This window comes from Symphalangus syndactylus, chromosome 8 (assembly GCF_028878055.3).
Source record: "Symphalangus syndactylus isolate Jambi chromosome 8, NHGRI_mSymSyn1-v2.1_pri, whole genome shotgun sequence".
In the NCBI taxonomy this organism is placed as follows: Eukaryota; Metazoa; Chordata; class Mammalia; order Primates; family Hylobatidae; genus Symphalangus; species Symphalangus syndactylus.
In genome coordinates, this window is record NC_072430.2 from 95,363,397 (window position 1) to 95,383,799 (window position 20,403).

A 20,403-nucleotide genomic window follows, 5' to 3' on the forward strand; every position below is an offset into this window, starting at 1 on the left:
AAAAGTGTATCATGATCTATTGGAATTTGTTATTTAAAGAAATCCCTGATATACTACAGTGAATGAGTGTGTGTGTGTGTGTGTGTGTGTGTGTGTATGTGTGTGATTTTTGTTTTCTCCTGAAAATGGGAAGATGTTATTATTAGAGTTTCACTGACCAAGTGTATACCATGACCAAATATAGTACACAGATGAAATAAACTTGAAAATGTATTGCAATTAAAAAAGGTTGAAATTCAGGTTTTGGCAGCTGGGTAGGGAGGGAAACCAAATAAAATATATACTTGAATCTGATCCATGACATATCCATGAAAATAGTTCTGTTGATTAACTCAAATGTCACATCCTCACTGACGATCTCCTATAGTCCCTCAGGCAGAATTAGCCAGCTAGTCCTTTAGTGCTCCCAAATGTTTGTACTATCTATATACAATAATATATTCATTATTTTAATAAAATAATATATATTATTATTACTATGTAATATTTAAGGGAAGAAGAGTAGTGTTATGATCAAGAACATAGATTTTGGATTTAAACAGCTGAAGTCTAATTCCAGCCCTACCAGCTAGCTATGTGACCTTGGACAAATTATTTAGCATTCCTGAACCCATTTCCTCATCTGTGAAACAGTAATAATAACACCTACTTTATAGAGTTGCTGTGAGAGCAAAGTAGGACAGTATTTGTAAAGTGCTGACCCACCCCAAGACAGAAAGTCAATAAATAATAAGTGTAATTATTATTATTACAGAACTTGCCATATTGCATTTCAATGACTGGTTTAGGAATGACTCCCTCTTTGGACTGTGAACACCTAGACAGCAGGCCCTGGATCCTGGCCTCTGTCTTTCCTAGCAGAGTAGCTCATAAACAGTAAGCAATCACAGGTGTTTGCTGGAAGATACAATAGCTATGGAAAGTGCCAGACCAAATGCTTCCCCCACCCCGAGTCTTGTATAATTACTGAGATATCTAGAACAAATTCTAACAGCAAAACATTAATTCTTACAATCAACATTATAGAAGGTCATTTCTACTTTTAACACAAACTAATATTTACTGAGCACTAAATATGTGCCAGGTTTTGTTCCAGGGCTTTACATTTTATTTAAACTACTTTATGAAGTGGATATTGTATCATCTTTAACAGATTGGGAAACTGAGGCCCAGAGAGGGTGCTGTGAACTCTGTGATTCCTGAGATTTTGTAAAGGTCCCCACAGAGTAAAGTCCTGGCTCTCTGTCCTTTCTTGTAACTACCGAGGCAGGAGGTGAGGTAGAAAAGCAACCATATATTTTTTTTTCTTTAGTAAAACATTTTATTTTGCAGAGCATCTCTGTTTTCTTTTCTGGAAAAACAAAAGAAATTCTTGCTTCACTCATAATTTTACCCCTGCTGAGGGTTCCAAATGAGGTCCCTGGAAGGATTTCTCTCCTGCAGAGCCCTTTTCAAGGATGCAAATGAAGGTTACTATACTCCACTGAGAGTCAGAACCATCCCAAGCGGTAACTATTTTTATTGAGAGGGATTTGAAATAGGCTTTTAATACAACTTTAAAAATACATAATTCAAATCTCATCTCTGTGCATGAAAACAATGAAATCACCTGTGAAACCATAACATTATCAATAAGCTAAATAAAATCAAGAGTAGAGGACATTAAGAATTTAAAAATGAACTTGCTCTCAAAGAGAGTATTTTATCCCATATGATCCATACTGCTATGTTCATGACATTTATCAATTATTGTCCATGTTGCCTACATGAGTGAAAGATATGTTTTTAAAATAAGAAAAGCCTTGGAATTACTTTACTTCAAGTAAGCTGACTGGAATCCTTCCAGATTCCACATGTGTTCCTATTGACCAGAAGTCTTCTGCCTTGGGAAAATATTTTTATTTCCCTCTGCCGTTCTAGATGTCCTACAAAGACCTGTATTAGGATGGGAAACATTTTCTGAATCCCAAAGGAGTCCCCCCATTTGCCTGAAAGAGACAGCTAAACCATGTGTTGAGAGAGACCATTCAAAAAGATGATGTTTCAGAATAATTTTTTCAAACATTCTATGCATACTTTCTTCATTCAGAGTAACAGTTGCCATATGATAGATAAAATGTGGTTCTAAAGCGCATCATATCATTTTTCTTCTTCACACATCATAAAAGATGCAAAAAAAATGTCCCCTTTAAGAGAACAACTGCCTGGTACCTAGCCTACTTATTCTTTAAAATGTTTTCTTAAAGTTTACTTCCAGAATTAGATACAGAAACAGCAGAGGCCACTACACTGGCTTGAGATCAATTGCTACTCTTCTCTGGGAAAGTAAATTAATTAAAAGGAAGGGGGGAAAGACTAGGTCGTTGAAATATAATTTTGCCTGATTTTCACTAACATTCCCGTAACAATAATAACCTAAAACACATTAAGTAGAAAAACTACTTCCATCTAGTGAAAGTATCTTCTGATGTACTAAAAAGAATTATATGTGAACTATATGGTAAATTTTTAGGCCAATTAATCATAAAGGTAGTTGGTGCCTGCTCAGGAGTGCTTTCTGTAGTAAAACAGGCAACCCTTTCCTGGAAAAATACTTTGAAAAATACTAACATTGTGAAACTTTGTTCTGGAATTGAGAACAGGATTGCTTCGGCTGCAACTTTTGGAGGGAGATGATATTTGAATGAACAAAATGAGAAGTGGAGTGCACTAAGAATGGCAGGTAATGCCTTCATCACATGCAAATACTAGGCACTCATTAGATGTTTGATGAATTACATGTTGGAGAATGTTACTAGCGTTGTGTTTAGAGCCATTAGGGATACTCCAGAAGTAATAAGAATTATTTAATTCCCTTAGGTGTGAGTTTATCGCTTCTTTTCTTCATTCATTCCATAAGTATTTATTGATGCTTACCATGTGCCAGGGTCCATCCCTGGGGCTGAGAATACACTATGAACATCATGGGACACTGGAGCTTATAGAGCCGACAGGCTAAAAGGTAGAGAGAAACAGGCCAGGCGTGGTGGCTCATGCCTGTAATCCCAGCAATTTTGGAGGCCGAGGCGGGTAGATCACTTGAGATTAGGAGTTTGAGACCAGTCTGGCTTATGTGGTGAAACCCTGTCTCTACCAAAAATATAAAAAATTAGCTGGGCGTGGTGGCACGTGCCTGTAATCCCAGATACTCAGAAAGCTGAGGCAGGACAATTGCTTGAACCTGGGAGGTGGAGGTTGCAGTAAGCCAAGATGGTGCCATGCACTCCACCCCGGGCAACAGAGCGGGACTCCATCTCAAAAAAAAAAAAAAAAAAAAAAGGTAGAGAGAAAGAAAACAAAACAAAAAAGCACAATTATAAGCCAGTCAATAACCACAAATAGTACAAATCTTCCTGGCTCTGGTCCTGTATGCACTGAGATTAGGACATGCACAATGTGAGAAGCAACAAAGAAGGCTTCTCTTGGGAGCTCCACCCACCCTGTTCTCTGTCTTATGGGGCTGACTGGCCCAACATCTGAAGCACTCAGTTAAAAAATGAGATTTAGAAGAGGACCACTGCACTGGGGGGGAAAAAAAACCTGTCAGGATAATAAACACATTTTTTATGCTTCTGTTGAAAATACTCGTTTAGGTGTATTAGCCTTTAGTTATACTTGGCCATATCTGCTATCAGAATAATCAGACAATTTAAAGTGAATTGATTTCCTTGAGAACAATGGATTTGTGATTGGTTCTGTAGAACAGTGATGATCATACAGTTCTCCTGACTTTCCTCTCTCCCCTCCTCCCCACCCTTTATCACCACTCTCCTCCTTTGTTTTGCCTTATATAGTTTAGTGAAAAAACAAAGTCTGAAGTCGACATTTTCAATAAGCTTAGCCCATCTTATTCTCAGATACAGACAACTTCCACTTCATTTGTGGTTCTGTTAAAAGGGTGCCGTGTTCCTCTAATTTTCTATGTTAAAGTGTAATAATTTGCTTTTGATATATAAGGTTTCTTTACCATGCAGAAGGAGGAAGCTTAAGTTTGGCTTCATCTATTCCCTGTGGTCCTGGTTAGGCATGCCCTTTGGGTATTATATATGTATGTTGAGGGAAGTACCTGACCAAGGGATTGCTTGAAACACTCTGAAGGGGTTTAAAATTAATTTTAACATTGCACCACATATTGGAGAACATAGGACATACTTTTTTTTTTTTTTTTGAGACAGGACCTCACTCTTTCACCCAGGCTGGAGTGCCGTGGCACCATTTCAGCTCACTGCAACCTCCGCCACCCCAAGATGCCAAGATGATTAAAATCAGATGCCTAAAATCTGACTTTAGGCAGTAGATTTTAAATGTCTGTGCTGTTGAACTGTAATTCAGACTTAGGATTCAGATGTTTGGATATTATTGCACAGCCTGTGTTGAACCTATTTTGCAAGTGGATGCATTGTTCCATGTGTGAACCATTGTTACCTCTCCTATTAACTGGTGTGACCAGATCCTGAAGAACATGGGTATGGGATGGAGCCAATTTGGCAGCACTTGGGGATGGCTTGCTTATTCCTTGTTACTCCCCTGGGCAGGATCATGCGGAGTCGGATGATGGCAGAAAAGCCAGGCAGCTGTAGGAGAGCAATGCCAGGTGGCCCAGTTCTACGCCAGGCAGGTGGAAGAAATGCTGTTGGAGCACACTGGGGTACAACTCCAGGCCACACAGCATAGGCATGGCAGGCTGGAGAACACCAAGAGCAACAGACTTCTCAATTAGAAGGGAGGTGGCTCTTGTGAAAGAAATGTGTCTGTTTGTCTGTGAATTAATAATCAGGACAGAATGTCAGGTGTTACAATCAAAAGCTGTGGCTCAAATTAAAGAAAGGCCTTCACACAATGTAGAAAGAAGACCTTTGACACTCACTAAAGTGCACTGTTAACATGGCCCCTAGAATAAAATACCTCTGCCGGGCACAGTGGCTCATGCCTCTAATCCCAGCACTTTAGGAGGCCGAGGAGGGTGGATCACCCGAGGTCAGGATTTCGAGACCAGCCAAAGATGCTCACCACCTTGCCTGGCTAATGTTTGTATATTTTGTAGAGATGGGGTTTCACCATGTTCCCCAGGCTGATCTCGAGCTCCTGAGCTCAAGCGATCTGCCCACCTCAGCCCCCCAAAGTGCTGGGATTACACCGCGCCTGGCCATATTCACCTTTTAACTGCATATTCCTCTCATTTTTTTAAATTCCAGGGTTCTGCGATATAGTAGTTATCTAATGCTTGTCTGGATGGTTCTGTCTCAGGGTCTCTAATGAGCCTGCATTTGAGTCCTGGACTGGGGGTGCAGTCATTTGAACGTTTGTCAGAATGCTTCTGAGATGGCTCACTTAACACGGCTGCTAGCAGGAGTCCTCAGTTCCGTACCACATGAATGTCTCCATGGGTTGCCTTAGTATCCTCACGACATGGCATCTGGGTTTTCCAAGAACGAGTGATCCAAAGAGCCAGAAGCCACCATGTGTTTTATTAGTAATCATGAAGACACACATACCACCACTTCTGTCATATTTTAGAAGTGAGTCATTAGGCTAGCCCACACTTAAGTGGTGGGTGGGAATTAGGTTCTATCTTTTAGAAGAAGAACTGTTGAAGAATTTGTGGACACATTTTAAAACCTCCACATATAGCATTCATCTAGGATGTCAGGAAATGTGGTGGAGTCAAGACTGGGTACAAGAATTATGAGACCCAGAGCAAAATAAAAATGCAGGACCCCTCTTTAAGAGTTTCCAGACAGTGATAACAGAGCGTTAATCCAAGTGTGGGTCCTTTGAGGCATTGGGCCCTGTGCTATGGCCCAGGTCCCACCCCATGAAGCCAGCTCTAGCTATAGTGGTTAAGGGCATGAGCTTTGAAATTACGAGTTTAAGTCCCAGCATACAAATCTGAGTCCCACGGCATATAAATTATGTAACTCTTGGGAAAATTAATCTAGCTGAAACTCAACTTCCATTTCTTTAAAAGGGGTATGATTAATTTACCTACCACTTCGGATTCTTGTGAGCATTAAATGAAGTCAGTACTGTGCCTGGCTTATTATTGTAGGCATTTGATAACTTGTCGATATTATAATGATTACCTTTAAGGAGCTTTAGTGGTAGAGAAGAAAAAAGGACTGAACTGATAACTCAGATTGGTAATTTAGCAGATTATCATAAACTTAAAGTGGGAATAGCACCTTATGCTCTCTGCAGTACCAACATCTCTTTGACTTAGCATGGATTCATGCATTTATGAGTTTGAAAAATACGGCCTGTAAGCTACAACAAAAATGGCTAAGAAGATGTATTTCAGAAATGGCACATTTTCAGCATTCTAAAAGGTAGGACCAAACCGACTATTTTAAGAAAATCCACATAAGAAGATCAATATTTCACTGGCTGTTGTAATCCTAGGCATTTACCAGCACGTTAGAAATGGTTGCCATGAACTACTTTCTATTAATAACTTGGTTGAGACTGAATATTAAATGGGAAATTTCTCATAGCAATATTCTCTTTGGGTGGCTCAAACAACAAAAACAAAAACTATTCCTGGATGACGTCTTCATACTGGCAAAATGACTTCATGAAACACTTTATAGCTTCAGACAGGCCTCTGCTTCCTTTCTAATGCAGCACAGCTCAGTAAAAGCCAGCAAAAATCCTATGGCATTTGTACAAATTGCTCAGCCACAGCTCAGGTGTGCCAGGGCGGGTGCTCTAGCAATCCCACTTTGAAGGTTCTATTTCAAACCAGATAACTGGTCTTTTAAAAGTTGACTGTTTTCATAAGGACTTTCTTCTACTAAGCTCTTAACCAAAGCATATTGCTGGGCCAAGACATCTTTACTCATCTGACAAAATCCAATGCACCAGCCCATGAAGTAGAGTCCATGGAATCCAGGAAGTGTAGTACGGGCTTTGAATTACTACTGACCTGCTGGGAGAGTTAATGCAGGTTCCAGAGGTGCCACACCTGCCTCTTCTGAAAAGATGGTCTCATCAAAGATTTGAGTAAGGAAAGCAGGCAGAGGTGCTGGTTATTTATCTGGATGAGCAGCCAAACAGGAAATATTTAGAAATATAGCAAGAGTTGGGTTCTTTTCACAAACACATTAACATCAAAAAAATAAACGAGCCAACTATAAGTGTGATTAGAGGTTTTTTTTCCTTAACTCTAGGCGGCATTGTGTTCTTAGCAATAGTCTTCTTTTTCTCAAATAAATTTATTTATTCCCCAATCCAAAATTAGTTCCTTAATTTGAAACAGCCATAAACAAACATTACTAAAGAAATCCCTTGGGCTCTTTTCTCCCACACCCTATCCCCCCACACACATTTTTTTCTGCTGCTTTGTTTGTTCTCAGTTCTTTTTCCCTTTGTGCTGAACAGAAGGGCCTGCAGTGATTTGGCTTTCTGAAATCTCTTCATAAGTTTCTTGAAAGATATTTAAATTCCATTTTGACAGGAGAGAATTAAATTCACATTAATTTCCATCAATAATGAATTCAGTCTAAACAAACTTTAGTAACAGCAAAGTATGGATTTTAGTTCTCTACTGGTTTCTAAGGTTGCTGCAGCTCTCTAATTCTTTTATTGGCCTACTCTAGCCTACTGCTGTTCCGGGAGTATGAATGGAGCCTCTAATCAGAGCAGCTGTCCCAGCAACCTTGGAGAGAGATTCCCTTGCACCTTTTCCTCCACTACTCCTCTTCTCATTTTCTTCTTTATTTCCAATCTTTGCCAACCCCCTTTTTCCTCCCTGCCTTTCTTTGTTTCATCTCCATTTCCCACTCCATATCAATGAAGAATCCCATAGCGATTTGGCTTTCCTCTTCAAACCCATCCCAACATCATCTTCATAAAAGGGAATGTCCTGGTGATGTCCCTGGTTGCTCTGGCCTTTCCCCTGCTCTGCTGTCTATCACAGGGGACTGCATTTTCCAGTTCCCTTGCCCTCTGGCTTCTACATAGACTGAACCAAAGGGAGGCATAAACAGAAGACTGGAGAGTGGGAAGAGGGAGGAAGCCAGGGAATTTCACCTCCTCTCTCTCGGTTTTGATGGTGTCTCTGGCAGTGGCTGCTTCTCCTCTACGATTTTAGCTGCTGGTGAACAGCCCCTCCATTGTCTCAGCATCTGTCAGGAATGCCCCCCACCATGCTTCTGACTTCTCCTATCTTCCAGGCTTTGGTAACACCACCTTCTCCCTGAGTTTCTCCAGCCCTGGGGGAGTTAGTGGCTTCTGACTGCTGTTATTCTTTCAGTTACCCCACTTCCTAATTCCTGGGTTCTGCTTCTTCCATCACAGGTATGACAAATTCCTGGCCAGGCATGGTGGTTCATGCCTGTAATCCCAGCAATCTGGGAGGCCAAGGCGGGAGGATTGCTTGAGCCCAAGAGTTTGAGACCAGCCTACACAACAAAGTGAGACACTGTCTCTACAAAAAACTAAAAAATTATCCAGGTGTGGTGGCGCACATCTGTAGTCCCAGCTACTCGGGAGGCTGAGGTGGGAGGATTGCTTGGGCCAAGGAGGTTGAGGCTGCAGTGGGCTGTGATTGTGCCATTGCACTCCAGCCTGGGCAACAGAGTGAGACCCTGTTTCAAAACCAAACCAAACCAAAAAGACCAAAAAATAAGTTCCTGTATTAAATTCCCCGTTTGAGACACTACAGTGGTTTCTGTTTTTCTTAATTGGGCCCTGACCAAAATAGGGGGTTCAAGATTACAAAAACATCTCAGATAACAGTTCTCTAGAGCAGAACGTTGGACAGCATTACTTTATTAATTTGCAAGTCACTTTCCCTTTCATTCCCATCTGAGTGGGCACGTCCTGTCTGCTTCGCACCACTGCCTCTGTACTCCAGTAATGTGTTTTTCATCATCACATGTCCAATAATTTTGAATCTCACCTGATAGCAGCATCCCCCGGCTAATAAATGTGGGAAATATTTGCTATGGAGGAGTGATTTGTAGCATTTTGTGAGTCAAAGGCCTTTTGGGAGAATCTAAGGGATGGTCAAAATGCTTTCCACAGAGAAAAATGCACACATACCATGATTGTGAGTGAGCCTGTGTACATCTATGTGTGTTCATGTGGTGCATACACATGCAACCACACACTTTGGCATAAAGCTTGTCAATCCCAGATTCAGAACCCTACCCCTACCATGTATGGTCCTTGGCCATATAATATTCTTCTATCCTCATTCAGGATGCCCTGGGTGGTGCCTATTATGTAACTATAGTTTTATAAATAACTTAATTTCTTCTATTTCACCTCCTTTTAAGTGATGAATTAAACTTCAAAACATGAAGTCTGTCAGACACTATTTTTGTGTCAGATACTTTGGACTCACCCTAAGGAAGATAGTTCCATGTTTTACTTGTGTAAAAAGATGTCTCTATAGTGATATTAAAGGATTCTGTATGTGAAACTGTAATTTCCTCCTGCTGTTTTAAGCTATTCCTGTTTCTTATTGGTACCACATGAGATAAAGTTCGGTGACTGGGGCAGAGATTTATGAAGTGTTACTGTTGCATATATGTGTATGTTGCTTTCCTGTGGTGAAAGACCCATAACCCATGACTTCCATTTTGGGATTGATTTGGGGCCTAGTGTAACATGTATGCTGTAATAAGTCACAGCCGATGCTGTCTATTTACTTCCTGCTGTCCTATGTGGGTTCCAGGGTGGATAATTTTGCTCATTCTTTTGGCCTTTGCTGTGGCTTGTCAAAAACTGGACTCATGTTCATAACTCTGAGAAGTGCTCAGCTGTGAAATAAGTACTGAAAAGATGAAATACAATTGATCCTGAGTCATTGTGATCGTTCAATCCCATGTAAGCAAGAAATAAGTATTTAAAGTGTCCCAATAAATCTTCTCTTTGAGCTTAAACATTTAGAAATTTAGAATACTTATAGACTGACTTGTGCAGGAAGATTAGGAAAAACATATGTGTTGGCTCTGAAGTAGAGATAGAAGTTATTATGAAACATTAGTGATAAGTTCAGTGGGGTCAGCCTAGTGCATCTGTTTCTGCAGAAGTGGGAATTCTTTAGCATCAAGGTATGAGAGTGTATAGCAGAAGCACAGGAGATGTCAATTCAATCACTGTCTAGAAATAAAAAATCGGCTTTATTTTAAACTTTGTAGCTATTTGTTATATTTTTGCTTTTTATAACTATTACACAAAAATTATTGGGGTTTGCTATAAGAAGATGGGGCAATCTTTCAAAGTGAGTGATAACAGCTATGAAGGAGCCATGAAAGAAGATACTGGAAACACTTGGTATTCATTCATTTGTGCACACATGTATACACGCATGCATGCAACAAGCATTATTGGGTGCCCACTATATTCCAGGACTTATGTTAAACACAGCATTGGAAAATAAATAGACATGATTCTGCTCTCAAGTTTGTCTCAGTGCAGTGAAAGAGACTGATAATTGAATAGGTAGTTTGATCATGGTGTGATAGACTCCATGATGGAGGCAACAGAATTTTATCAGAGCACTGAATAAGTGCTCTTTTCTTGTTTGGGGGATCAGGAGACCTTTTCAGAGGAGGTAACGCTTTCTGTCTCAACTAAAAATACAAAAAAAAAAAAAATTAGCTAGGTATGGTGGTACACACCTGTAATCCCAGCTACTCAGGAGGCTGAGGCAGGAGAATCGCATGAACCCCAGAGGCGGAGGTTGCAGTGAGCTGAGATCATGCCACTGCACTCCAGCATGGGTGACAGAGAGAGACCCCATCTCAAAAATACATAAATAAATAAAAAAGAAAAAGAAAAAGAAGGCAGTAGGATGCCATGTGTCAGAGGAGTCAAATGCTACGAGGACCCAGAACTGCCTTTAAGATGTGGCAACTGGTGGGGCGTGGTGGCTCACACCTGTAATCCCAGCAGTTTGGGAGGCTGAAGTGGGAGGATCACTTGAGCCCAGGAGTTCAAGACCAGGCTGCGCATAGGGAGACCTCCTCCCTACAAAAAATAAAATTAGCCGCCAGATACGGTGGCGTGCGCCTGTGGTCCCAGCTACTTGGGAAGCTGAGGTGGGAGGATAGCTTGATTCCGGGGTTGTAACACTGCACTCCAGCCTTGGTGACAGAGTGAGACCTCATCTCAAGAAAAAAAAAAAAAGAAAAAGAAAAAAGAAAATGATGTGGCAACTGACAGATCACTGCAGACCTTGGCAAGATCAGTTTTAATATAGTCATAACAGCAAAGGACTGGGGTGTGAAAGTGAAGTGAGAAAGTAGACAGAAACCATATACCAAACTTTAAAAACTTGACTGCTGGGTAGAGAGCTGTTAAGATCCAGGCTTCTTTTTCAATAAACATACAAATTTCACTTTGTCACCCCTAAATTCTGATCAGATAGAGCCCCCTTCTCCCAGATCACAGCTCAAATTTCTGGATGCTTCCACCTACCAAACTGATTTCTTAAAACTTTACTTATTCATATTATAAAAGCAATCTTTTTTTTCCAAAAATATATTTATCATATAGTATACTATAAAGCATCATCCAATACTTAAGGCTTTGATATGCCCATCACACACTGAGGTTACTAATAGAGTTCACCTGGACATCTCAGTGATAGGGGTAGGAGGGGGTATAATCTTTAAGTTCCAGAATTTATATCAAAGGCAAGAAGTTATGGATAAACTATTGAACAGAAACCAGGTAGAACTATGTTGTTTGCAATAGCAACTAGCTTAGGAAACAGCTAGTTTGGAGTTTGAAGATTTCATATGTATTAGTTTGGGCTGCTATAATGAAAATACCATAGCGGGGTGACTTAAACAATGTTTATTTCTCATGGTTTTGGAGACTGAGAAGTCAAAGATTAAGTCATTGACAGATCTGGTGTCCGGTGAGGGCTTACTTCCTGGTTGGTAGGTAGCCACCTTCTTGCTGTATGCTCACATGGCTGAGAGAGTGAATGTTGGTTTTTCTCTTCTTATAAGGAAACTACTCCCATAATGGGGGTTCTACCTAATCACCTCCCAAAAGTCCTACCTTCCAATATCATCCCACTGGGGGTTAGTGTTTCAACATATGAATTTTGAGAGGACATAAACATGTAGTCCATAATACCATATGTAAGTCCTCACATACATGTAGTGGGCCGGCCATTTTTGAAGGCTCTAGCAGATACATGCACCACCCCCTCCCTCATCTCTATCAGCTCTACCTAAAATCTTGACTTTATTCTCTCTTTTGCATTAAGGCAAGCTTATCAAACTGGCCCAAGGATCCTGGATGCATCGCCCTTGGCAGATTGTGTTTCTTCTTTGAAATTCTCCTTTGAAGTGGCCCTCATTGCCAACCACCAAGCCTGCAATGGGGAGACTTCCTCCAGAACTCCTACCCATGCCTCCCACCCTGCCTACTACCTTGGACACATGACTTCATGATATGGAAAGAAGAATCTCTTCTGGAAAAGAGTGCAATAAAGAAATCCAAGGACCCTGCACTCAAAGCAAATGTTCTCCATGGGTGATTAGTATAAACCCTCATTCAGCATGAGTTGGTTATTAGATTTGCCAGTCTCTAACACGACCTAATGGGAAAAATCACCAAGTACTGAAATGTTCTGATGGAAGGGTATTAGAAAAAAACCACTCATGCAATATTTATTTATGTTTTCAGTTGGGCCAATTCAGAAAAACAACAAAAATTTGCAGGCCACATAGTCTGTCCAAGATGAAAATAGCTTTATTATTTTTTCCTGATTATAAAAAAATACTCATTTATTATTACAAAACTTGAAAGTTATTTGTATGAAAACAAGTAAATATAGCTTGAAATCCGAAAGTTCATAGTGGGCCACAGTTTAAAAGGCAGTTCAAGTAGTTTCTTTTTTATTTGATTGGCTAGAAAAGTGTTGATGAGTGACTTTTAGTCACTAAATCTTTGAATATTTGAAATTCAATATTTAAATATTTGAAAAAGAGGACCATAAAGGCCGTTTTCTAATCTTTTACCCGGCATTGAAATCCTGGATTGTGCTGTAGCCCTTGAGCCCAGGTTGCACATTACTGATTTAAAAATACTTGGAACAACACATGAGAGGTCAAGAGGGCTGGTGAGGCCTGGGGGAGGCTGGAAGCAGCATCAGGGCCCTCATTGCCTTGGGACCGGGGGGACGTTACAAAGGAACAGGGAGTATATCCAAGAAGACAAAGACCTGAAGCTAGACCCTACCTTCTAGGAAGTCACAGACCATGACCGTCATGTTTACCATCCTGTAGTAGTGACAGGGCTAGCACAGGACTAAATAGATACTCAGTAAATACTTCTTGATTTAGGACAAATTTCATCTACTTTACTCTTTGGCCCTGGGATAGTGGTGCCTGATTACAAGTCACTAGAATGGAAGAAGTCCTCAGGGATACTCAGTAAATACTTCTTGATGTAGGACAAATTTCATTTACTTCACTCTTTGGCCCTGGGGTAATGGTGCCTGATCACAAGTCACCAGAATGGAAGAAGTCCTCAGGGTTGAGACTGTTATATGTCTGATAATCTAGAACAACACCCATCAAAGTTACCCAGTGGTTCTGATAATCTAGAACAACACCCATCAAAGTTACAACACCCATCAAAGTTACCCAGTGGGACTAAAAGTATTTAGGCACCAAGGAGCTTATGTACCAAAAATAAAGAGATTCTTCTTCCCCTGCCCAGGATAAACAACCTTCAGGGCGATAGCTGCTTTTGACTGATAAAGATTTATAAAGCAAACTATAAAATTATAAAACATGATTTTCATTTTAATGAAACTGTGGACTTGAAGAAACATGCAGGTCTTTGAAAGAACCCCTCAGGGAGTAGATAAGAGGAGACTAGGAACGAAGGACTTTTTGAAGCAATTTATAGACCCAAGGCCCCTGAGGGGAAAATGTCTAGGGCCCATGTGCTATGTCAAGATTATCTCAGGTCCAGACTCAAGATCTATGGGAACTTTGTAGCACTCCCAGTCACTGAGAGGGAGGCTGGGGGCAGATGAGGTTGGGGCCTGGCAAGAGGGCCCATAAGAATGTAAGACAAGATGCTGCTCTCTTCTCTTACTCATATTGGCATGAATGGGTTTCAGGAAAAATACCCATAGTGTAGCATGTGTCTAATGGGAAGGATTATGCAGGCATCTTTATTTAGTAAAGGCCATGCTTGTCTTGGGGAGTTGGGTTGCTTGTCAACACCCTGACCTCCATGGTATGATTCTTCCTCTGCATGAGATGGGCTGTGCTTTGGTGCTACTCTATAAGTTTTTCCAGCTTTATTCAAAGCTTAAGAAGATCATTCCTGCAAATCCATCAGCAAGAACTGCTTTTGTCCTACCTTGCGCTCTGGAAAGTCTTTAATGAGATATCTGAAATTCTTGGCAGAGATTATAGTCTAACTTGATTTACCTAACATAATAATAACTCATGAAATTAGTTCCTCAATCTAACACTATTGAGTACTTTCTATGTTCTTAGGCTCTGAGAACACAATAGTGAACCAAACTCCACCCTCATGGAGTTTCTCATATTGTACAGATGTCAAGATTGAGAATGCAGCTGAAATAATGGGCAACTAACCTTTTGTTTATATTTCTAATTTAAATTTTGGTTTATTCTGTCAACGGTCCCTAAACCTAGAGTTATGCCATTTTGGTTGTTAATACAGTAGGATATTTTTGAGTTACACACAATTATCTTTCTCTACAGCATTTTCATATGCTAACACCTGTGATGAATGTATGCACCAGATCAAATATATGGATTCAGTTTTAGGGACTGAAGCAGAAACAGACTATTACGTCATATGTTTGCTAAATTACTTTTCATTTGGTATAGGTGGCCAATATTTTTTTTCCTTTGCGATAATATTTGCTTTTCCTTGCAGTACTCCTAGGGTCTCCCCAGCAATGAAGTGACAGCTCCCCAGTTATCACTAGAAAAATGAAAATGATTTTTTAAAAAGATTGGGAAAAAGTCTAGCCATTTTTCAGGTTGATTTATTGTTTCACAGCTAGGTTTTGCTGTCATAGTACTAACCTGCTGTAGCATGAGAAGAAATAAAAAAGACAATTATTTTACTAGTTGAAATGACAGAATGCTAAATTATAAAATGTCAAGGGAAAAAATTTAGGCAATTGAAATTTCCTGGCAATGGGTCTATAATTTATTTGCGGCTCAGAGTACTCTGAGCTGTAGAGAAATGCATTTTGTGGAGAAAAAATTATACTTTTTCACTGCCTGATTTTAGTGTTCAAATTACATTTTTTTAAATAAAGAATTGTTTTTGATTTTCAAATAGTCTAGTACAGTACCTACAAGGGACCCTATTTGTGAGCTTTTCAAATTCCTCTTTTTATCCTCAGATAGCTTTAGTAAATTTTCTCCCTGCCTGGGATAAGTTCCATCGGTCTTTTTACCTTCAAATATTCTTGATGTCATTTATCTATAGTTTGTTAAATACTTAGAATAAGAGTTGTGTTTTTACCATTGAGTCTTGGACGCCAACAATGCTATAGAAACTTTTTTTTGTAATACCTAATCTGAATTTCAAATAATACTTTAAACATGAAGCACTTATTTTTAAAGCACTCTTTAAATATATTTTAAAATATTTTATTTTGTATGAAGCCATTTAAGAAATAGCTAACTCAGTGCTTACTGCATTTGGAGGACTATCCTAAACTAAGAGACATATACTAAAGAAATAATACAGTACACTTGACCCTTGAATAACTTGGGGATTAGGGACGCTGACCCTTCATGCAGTCAAAAATTCATGCATAACTTTGGACTCCCCAAAATTTAACTAGTAATAGCCTACTGTTGACATATCAGCCTTATTGATAACATAAACGGTCTATTAACACATATTTTATATTGTATCATATACTGCATTCTTACAAAAAAGGTAAGTTAGAGAAAAAGGAAATATTATTAAGAAAATCATAAGAAAAGGAAAATATATTTGCTATTCATTAAGTGGAAATGGATCATCAAAGTCTTCATCCTCATCCTCTTCATTTTGAGTAGGCTGAGGAGGAGGAGGAAGAGGAGGAGTAGGTCTTGCTGTCTCAGGGGTAGCAGAAGTGGAAGACGTGGAGGAGGTGGAAAGGAGGCAGGAGAGGCAGCCACACTCAGTGTAAATTGCCTGCCTCAGCTTCATCATCTCTAAAATGGGATTATAATACAACCTACCTCGTTGGGCTGCTGTGCGGCTTCAACAAGTTAACACATATGTAGAGCATTTAGAATATTTCCTAAGATAGTCAGCTCTCTAAGACTGATCTTATCTCAGTCCTGGTGTTTTCTTTTTTTTTTTTTTTTTTTTTTTTGAGACGGAGTCTCGCTCTTTCACCCAGGCTGGAGTGCAGTGGCGCGATCTCGGCTCACTGCAGGCTCCGCCCCCCGGGGTTCACGCCATTCTCCTGCCTCAGCCTCCCGCGTAGCTGGGACTACAGGCGCCTGCCACCTCGCCCGGCTAATTTTTTGTATTTTTAGTAGAGACGGGGTTTCACTGTGTTAGCCAGGATGGTCTCGATCTCCTGACCTCGTGATCCGCCCGCCTCGGCCTCCCAAAGTGCTGGGATTACAGGCTTGAGCCACCACGCCCGGCCTGGTGTTTTCAAACTGATTGACTAGTTTTATCTCGAGGCCTACTATCTAGGTGGAGAAGTCAAACATCCATAAGAGGATAAATAAAAAGATGTCATGACCTGGGGCAAATTAACAGGTACTGAGAGGATGTGGCATTCAGATGCTACCATAGGAAAGAAAGCAGAATCTAATTCAAGATGATGGTCAGGAATAGGCGAAAACCGAATTTAGTTTGAAAGGACAAGTAATGGCTGGGAATAGTAACCCACACCTGTGATCCTAGTGCTTTGGGGGGCCGAGGCAGGAGGATCACTTGAGGCCAGGGGCTCAAGGCCAGCCTGGGCAACAATAGTGGGACTCTCATCTCTACAAAAAATACAAAGAAATTAGTCGGGTATGGTAACATGCACCTGTAGTCCTGGCTGCTTGGGAGGCTGAGGCAGGAGGATTGTGGGAGGACTGTTTGAGTTCAAGAGTTCAAGGTTACAGTGAGCTGTGATTGTGCCACTGCACTCCAGCCTGGGTGACAGGGCGAGATCCTGTCTTTATTTTATTTTTTTATTTTTATTTTTTTTTTGAGACAGAGTCTTGCTCTGTCACCCAGGTTGGAGTGCAGTGGCGTGATCTTGGCTCACTGCAACCTCCGCCTCCCGGGTTCAAGGGATTCTTCTGCCTCAGCCTCCCAAGTAGCTGGGACTACAGGCACCTGCCACCACGCCCGGCTAATTTTTGTATTTTTAGTAGAGACAGGGCTTCACCATATTGGCCAGGCTAGTCTCGAACTCCTGACCTTGTGATCCGCCCGCCTCAGCCTCCCAAAGTGCTGGGATTACAGGCATGAGCTACCACGCCCGGACTTTTATTTTATTTTTTTAAAAAAGATAAGTAAAGCAGGTGAAAACTGAGTGGGTAGATGAGAGACAAAATACGGCAAAAACAAAGATTGAGAATTTTAAAGATAGTCTTTAACACATTCAACATGATGTAAAATACCTAAGGACAGACAGTATGAGCCTCTTCGTAAACTCAGTTGAATGAAGACAGAGCCAGTGAGAAAATCTAAAAGTATGCCTTCCAGTCCACTTTTATGTTTGCTACACCAAAAGGCTGTCATATGGTTCTTTCATCCAGTCTTCTTCTCAATGTTGAACTCCTTTTAATTTTCTTGAAAGGGCTCAAGTAAAACCAACTAAGAAAAAATAAGTCTTACACGCCTAGTGGTAATTCTCTTCCTGGGACACACAGAGATATGCTTTTACTTCTCTATTTTCCACAAGGATGGCAAGATTTCAATTGAATGAATTTAAATTGTTGCATGTTTCCACTGAGGCAAAGCACACTTCTTGTATTCTTTTACTGCACTCTTGTAATTTGATAATTTATGTTTTTCACTCTAAATCTCAATAATAGTTTTCTACTTCTTTTTATTTCTTTCTGTTTCCTCCAAATAGATTGAGGAGAAAGTAAAAAATGCCTTTGTAGTTGATGGATTTATTTTCTATTCTTTTTTTTTTTTTTTTTTTTTTTGAGATGGAGTCTCGCTCTGTCACCCAGGCTGGAGTACAGTGGTGCGATCTTGGCTCACTGCAACCTCCACCTCCTGGGTTCAAGTGATTCTTCTAACTCAGCCTCCCAAGTAGCTGGGACTGCAGGAACGTGCCACCACGCCTGGCTAATTTTTGTATTTTTAGTAGAGATGGGGTTTCACCATATTGGCCAGGCTGGTCTTGAACTCCTGACCTCGTGATCTGCCTGCCACGGCCTCCCAAAGTACTGGGATTACAGGTGTGAGCCACTGCGCCCAGCCTATTATCTATTCTTGACAATTGTGGGAATAACTTTAATCTGCTTTTTATAATTTCAAAAGTTGTTGATTGATTGGTTTTTGAAAAAATGGCCAGGAAGGTAAAAGTGTTTTAAAACCTCAGGGTATGTCTTCAGAAGCTTGGGTTTTGAGATTTATGAAAACTAGGTAAACAGTATTTTTAAAAGAGAAGCATGATTTTTCTCTAGAAATATTTTTGGCTAATAACTTGGTTCATTTTCTTAGTGTTTATTAGGATAAGTTCTACAGTTTCTAATATCTTCTTTTTTGAACTTGCTAAAAACAGGAAGAAAGACTTAATTGTCCCCACTATGCTAGGTCCTTCTAGAGGTAGAACTGTTCTGACATAATTGTGTCCTATCCCTTTCTTGAGTCAGGAGTTTCAAAACTTTACTTCTAGCAGCTGGCTATTTCAATAGACCTACTCAGCACATAGTTGTCTCAAACCTACTTTTTCTAAAATCTGGCCACCTTCCAAGATCAAAAGTTTATAGAATTCCCCCACTCTTAAATTTGTTTACATCTTATATTCATGAACCTGCCATCTGCATTTCTGCTATTTTTGAAAAGCTGAACTGGACAGTAGAGGTCAGAAGTTCCATGAACTGCCAAACTGCTATAAGCAGTCACTTCGGAACCTAAACTCAGACAAGCAAAATGGAGAAGTGAGTCTAAGACACGTCACCAGGTAGCAGGTTCATATGTTGTCCATTGTGAAGGCTGGGATCTCCAGCCTTTTCATTATGCTAGGTTATCAAGGTCTGAGGTAGTGTGCTGGATAGTGAAGACTATAGAGTCAGACTGTCTGGGTTCAAATTCCAGCTCTGTCACTGTTCTAGGTGTCTATTGCTATGTAACAACCACCCAGATGACAATCTTTTATTATTATCACTTACGTTTCCGGGGCCTGACTTGGCTCAGCTAGGTTTTCTCTCCAGGTCTCTCAGGCGGCGTGGTCAGTCAGTGACTGTGGCTGGAGTTCTTTCAAAAGCTCGCCAACTCACATGCCTGGTGTAAGTTGTACTGGCAGTAGACTGGGTCCTCAGCCAGCACCATCAGCCCAAACACCTTACACATGGCCTTCCCTGTGGCTTGAGCTTCCTCACAATATGGCAGCTGGGTTCCAAGGGTGAGTGTCCCAAGGGAGAGCCAGGTGAAAACTTTACCTCCTTTTATGACCTAGTTTGGAAGTCACATAGCATCACATCTGCTGTATTCTATTTGTTACGATCAAATCACTAAGTCCAGACCGTATTCAAAAGGAGGGCAATTAATATCCACTCTCTAATGGGAGTCTTCAAACCACCATAGCCATGTATTCCCTGAAGATCTCTCTGTCCTTGGCTTTGCTGGTCTGTAAAACAAGGATAATGAGAGAAACTTACCTCAGAGCTTTTTGTGAGGATTAAACAAAGAACAGTCCCTGGTACCCAGTATGTGTTAGTTTCAGCCATTATCACACCACCTGTACATCTGAAGTGATGCTGACGGTGAGACAGTTCCCAGCAGATATAGTCTGTGAAGGTCCCACCTTTCCAAACTCTACTAGTGACATTTAACAAATCCCAGCGCCTGTGGTTCTTATGCCAGTGGGAACAGTTACTATATATGGTCTGAATTCTTTGGTTCACCTCACTTTAGTGACAGTTTCCAGATACAGGTCAGTCCATTTAAACCTGGCCCATTTATGGCAATTTATTTCCTTACAGGATAAAGTAGTTAGAACCATGAGTAATAATTACTGTGTCTACAGTGCTTTTAACACCTCAGCCAAGTAATCCTCATCTCACCCAGTGAGTAAGTTTGCGCACCCTTCCCTGTGCGAGGATGAAGAAACCAGGACCTGGGTCAAGAGGATTGTTCTAAATTCTCCAGTGAGGCAATAGGGCTTGAGTGAGAAGGTGTGTGTGTGTGTAGGGGGGGTGTCCTGATTCTCTG

At 40.6% G+C, this 20,403-nt stretch overlaps 1 long non-coding RNA gene across 2 annotated transcripts in view; it reads right to left on the reverse strand.

Annotated features, from left to right (window-relative positions):
- The window catches only part of LOC129488196 (uncharacterized), a 53,593-nt gene that overhangs the window by 31,703 nt on the left and 1,487 nt on the right, over nt 1–20,403 (reverse strand). For both annotated transcript variants that reach the window (XR_010122189.1, XR_008659611.2), the window contains exon 2: nt 19,362–19,819. This is a non-coding gene — a long non-coding RNA (uncharacterized lncRNA). The remainder of the gene's footprint in view (nt 1–19,361; nt 19,820–20,403) is intronic.